The sequence below is a fragment of the Dermacentor variabilis genome, chromosome 7 (assembly GCF_050947875.1).
Source record: "Dermacentor variabilis isolate Ectoservices chromosome 7, ASM5094787v1, whole genome shotgun sequence".
NCBI lineage: Eukaryota > Metazoa > Arthropoda > Arachnida > Ixodida > Ixodidae > Dermacentor > Dermacentor variabilis.
The window spans coordinates 100,803,137-100,807,961 of NC_134574.1; the positions used below are offsets into that span (position 1 = coordinate 100,803,137).

General features: G+C 50.1%; 1 pseudogene; it reads right to left on the reverse strand.

Annotated features, from left to right (window-relative positions):
* Window positions 1-2,718: 2,718 nt before the first annotated feature.
* On the reverse strand, window positions 2,719-2,886 carry LOC142589146 (U2 spliceosomal RNA; annotated as a pseudogene).
* Between the last annotated feature and the right edge of the window lie 1,939 nt (window positions 2,887-4,825).

Consider the following 4,825-nt stretch of genomic DNA (forward strand, 5'->3'; position numbering starts at 1 on the left):
CAGCACTTTTGAATTCTCGAAGTTGAGGGGCCGATGCAAGTGAGGACTCTTATTCCGAATGACTGTGCTGCTGGAGAATCTCGCTGTTGCGCAGAAGCGCGCCAGTTCCTGAGAGAACTAACGCACGGGTGCCAATCGGTTCTGCTGAACAAGTTCCTAGCTGTCATTCAATATAAACAGGCCGTTTTGGGACAGCCTGTAAATCAGCAAACTTCTCGCCAATTTTTTGTTCCTAGTATGTGCGAAAGAAAAGAGTACAATGAAATTACCTCTTTGCCACGAATTGAGGTTCCTCGCTTCCGTCAAACGATGCTGTCTGCACGATGTTCACGCGCGCAGACGGCCCTCGCATATGTCTATAGTTTGTCTCGTAACTCGGCGACTTGGCAGTGTTCGAATAATGACAGGAGGAGCACACCTCGGTGAAAGAACTGCTGTTATGTAGGGGGTTGCAAAACCGTGTGCAGCAGATTGAATGGTCAGGCCAAGCTCTCGCTCTTCGGAGTCTTTAAAGATGAAAGGCGCGCGTGCGGGAGGTCAATCCTCACCGCACCGATCGGTCCTTTGGAAGCTACTGACTCCATTTGTGAGCTGCACTTTGATGCAAAGTACATACTGAGGCATTATGTGCATATCATTGAAGGCCGGGAAGTATCCACACAGCGTGGAAAGCCTGCGATTCGGTCTGATGCGGTATCCACAACCTTTTGCCGTATTTTCCGGAGTATCTCTACGAACAGCCCACACCAGAGCAGCCCGCGCGAGAGAAGGGCCTGATGTGCAACAGATGAAGGCCGGTCACGAAAGAGAACGCTCCCGCTCTCAGTTAAACCGTCATTCAGATTGGAGGCATGTGTCAATGAAAAGCTGCGCGGCCTCGAATACACAGACAACCGATAAAACAAGCAAATATAAACGATGCGTTTTGTTTTATTCACCCAGGGAACCTGGAAAACCAACTACATCTCAGGCGTATGATGCATAAAAATAGGGAATGGCTATTCCGTATGTTTTCAAAACACACAGTTAAGAGGAAGCTTTAGCTGGGGTGCTCCTATCTAAATACATGTAAAAAGAAAATTCGTTTTTCTCGGCAACCACTGCACCAATTTTGACGAGGTTTGTTGCATTTAAAAGAAAAACTTAAAGTCTAGTGACTGTTGGTTTCGAATTTTTGAGTTAGGTCGTCAATCTTTTATTAAAAACTAGCGAAAATCCGAAATTTTCAAAAAACCAAACTGTCAAGTTTACAACTCCGTAACTCCTAAAAGAAAAACTATAATACGATTATGTGAAATGCATCTAATAGTACATCCAAAGCGGACAAAACTGATATATTACACATGAATCTCAAAAAATTTAGCAACATGGAAATACAGCTTTTGCAGAACCCTTGTAAACAACGTAACAAATTCACGTAAGATGTAAAATGACATATCGAATTCGTCCGCTTTCAATGATCTAATGGATTCCGTTCACAGAACCGCGATATCTGTTTTGATACAGAGCTATCAATATTTAAAAATTGTGCTATTTTTTTCAAACGGTCAAATATTTGAAAATCGTTTTAAGAAAATTTAAGCCCTAAATAGAAATTCCGCTTCCAACAGTCACTAGAATTCAACTTTCTCTTTCAAATTCAACAAATTTCATTAAAATCGATCCAGGCAGGGGTTACCTCATAAAAACGTTTTTGCGTTTTACATGTATTTGAACAGGCCGCGTCGGAGTTGGGCCCGAGCTAAAGCTTCCTCTTAACCTACAAAACAAAATGTGCTGCACGTAACGAATTGTGGCCTACATTCTCCCTAAATGTGAAATTGCTGCCACTAATAGCGCATCGAGAAAATTTCGTTAGCATTCAATATATAGCCTTGAGAAAGGAAGAAAACAAAGGTTCTTGTGTTGCTTATTTTATTCGTCCCTGTTTGTTTGCGCACAAAAAGTTTTTTTCAATGAATCTGTTCCAACTAGGCCTACTCGCAGTTATGCTTTGGTCAGTGATGTGTTCATTTGTAGCACGTCTCACTCACTGACGATGTTGGACTTTTGCAAAGACCATCCTCGGGCGACTGATAGAGAGGATGGTGCGCCAGCGTTACTTTAAAGCAACGTGCCCCAGATAATTTAAATGATGTTGACGCCCGGGGATTGGGGCGGCCACTCCAGGAGGGTGACGGCGTGCTCTTCGAGCAGTTCTTCCACACCACGAGCAGTGTGGATCGGCGACCTATCGTGTTAGAATATATAATCGCCTTCCGGGTACGGGCCGTCAAGAACGTATGGAATCAGTACATCGTCTATGACTGGCCTGCGCCTTTCAGCGATGAACTTACCTTCGAGGCGTACGAGTGGGCGCCGCACAACGCTTAGTAAGGAATACCGGCTCATTTCACGCAGTAATGATGAAATCCGCGCACAATCCGAACAATGCGGCCAGCGCGCACCGTCGTGGCGACGACGCGATTGAAGACCCCGCCCCTCGAGCACCTGTACCTGCACGAGTTGCTGCCGCCGTCTGACAACGCGCTCGCCGCATCGCGAGCTGCCTCTTTAAAGGTGGCTTTGCCGCATAGCTGCGACGTCTAGTGGCTGAGCAATTCAGATTTTGCATGGGGGCAAATGAAAGACCGCACGACACAAATGCGACGCATTGTGAGGTACATAAAGTATTTAAATCTGATTTTAGATTGAGTAAGGTTTTCCCACCCCGTGGGGGGTGAGTGGGCCGATCCCGGAGGCAGTGCAATACCGGGCCAACCCGTGGCGGAGGTGAAGCAAGCTTCAAGCACTCCGCCCCATTCCAAAAATAAGTTTAATATCTTGGGTCCAAATAGGACCCGTATCAGATATTAAGCTGATAAGAACAGATGTTTTTGAAAAAATGCTTGTTACATTTTCCCCGTGAAAGACGGTTTTATTGATGTGAATTTACTAGAGTTTTGGTGTTAGTTTTTGGGCAGGCATGGAGGTGTGTGTTTGTTTAGTGTTTGTTGAGTATTTTGGAAGTTTTTGTGCTGGCATAGAAGTGTGTGTTGGTGTAGTGTGTGTCTACCTAGTGCTGTTCTTCACTTGGCTGTGATGTGCGCTGCATAGATGTCTCGTGATGCAGCGATTGTCTCGCTCACGGCAAGTTTCTTGAACAGCCGCAGGTATTTGCGGCTGCAGAAGCGGCGCATGACCCGGTCGTTTTGGGGATCCCACGATCCAAGTGCCCCGATGATGATGGCCTCCACGGTCACTTTCTGGAATTTCCGCAGCAGGTATTCCCGGACTGGCTGGTACTTCTCCTCCTTCCCCTGGCGGGCCGCGTTCAGGGCTGCAGGCCGGTTCTCGAACGGGCAGGTTACATCAATGATGATCGCCTCCTCGCCCCTGCAAAGCACAAGGTCAGGACGGAGATTAGTGTTACCTACTGGTCGATTCTCGTGGGTGACAGTGAACTTGGCGGAGGCAGCGGCTTTCACTCGGTTCACGATCTGGTTGTGGCGGTTGGTGTATGCTTGACTGTGAGTCATGCAGTGACACAGGACATGTGGCAGGGTCTCTGGTTGACCGCCACAAATCCTACACCGTTGGTCCACGGCCGTAGCCCATGGCCTCGCTGCGTTCAGGGGAACGACGTTAAGTCGGGCCCGGTGAACGAAACGCCAGTCGGCAAACCTCGTGAATTGGCCGGTACGTACAAAGTGGGAACTGCTCCGGTCGGCGGCAACGCACTCCATCACTTTCCCCTGACTGGGTTTTTGGTGGAGATCGTGATCTCGTGCGTTTGCCAGTGCCGTCCTGAGTGTCTTCACCACCTTAGTACGTTTCCTCGGGCCAAGTGTTATGTCACCCCTGGAGATACGGGGGCCGTCCTTTTCGAATTCCCAGGTGACACCAAGACGCCGAGAAGCCTTGCGGGCCTCAGTCCACACGGACTGGAGCTGGGTCGCCGTGGCCCGGAAGTCACCCTCAGTCTCGCCGCTCAGGTAGGCGTCCATGTCACCCGGTTCTGGAATGCGCCTCAACCTCCTGCATGTCACGACGATCAGCGCCTGCAGTGCCAGGTCCTGGACTTCAGTGTCTGCAGAGGAAAGAAGTTTGAACGCATTGTCAATTCTGCAGATGTCACTGACTTCTGCCGCCATAGGAATGCCAATGGCACCCGCTGCGGAGCTACCGTATAGGTAGTCGTTAGCAGCGTTGGCAGGCAGGTAGAGGGTCCGTTTGATGAGTGGGCGAAGCGTTGTGTCCAGGCGAGACCACTCTGCCTTACCAAGGGAGCCACACCTCATGGCAAAGTTGAGCGCCGGAAATACAAATGTTTTAACGGCGTCCAATCTCTGCCACGGGGCGAGCATCGAGGTAAGCAGGCGGCGACCCACGTTGATGGCTTCGTCCACGGTTGCCTGGTCCGGTAGCACCGAGAACCCGACTGGTCGCCCGAGGAAGGCGTGTGCCTCGAAGTCACTGATTGATGGGATTGGGGTGCCGTAGACCGTGAAGGTCGTCGGTCTTGTCCCCACGGGTGTCTTTCCGGAGAGGTGCAGTGACTTGCACTTCGCGGGGTTCAGACGTAGCCCGAGCTGGCTCGACAGAGTTGCCACTACGTTAATGCGGCTCTGTAGCGTACCTGGCTCGTCAGCTAGCGGCGTTAGATCATCGGCGTAGGCAAGCACATTGTGCTGCCTGTCACCTCCCTGAAGCGCACGCACAACTGGGTCGAGCACTAGGTTGAACAGGAGGCCGCTCAGTGGGCAACCCTGACGTATGCCGGCGGAGATTTCTATCGGTGAGGTGATCCCGGCTTCTGCGATGACGCTGGTCCTGTTGTCTCTGT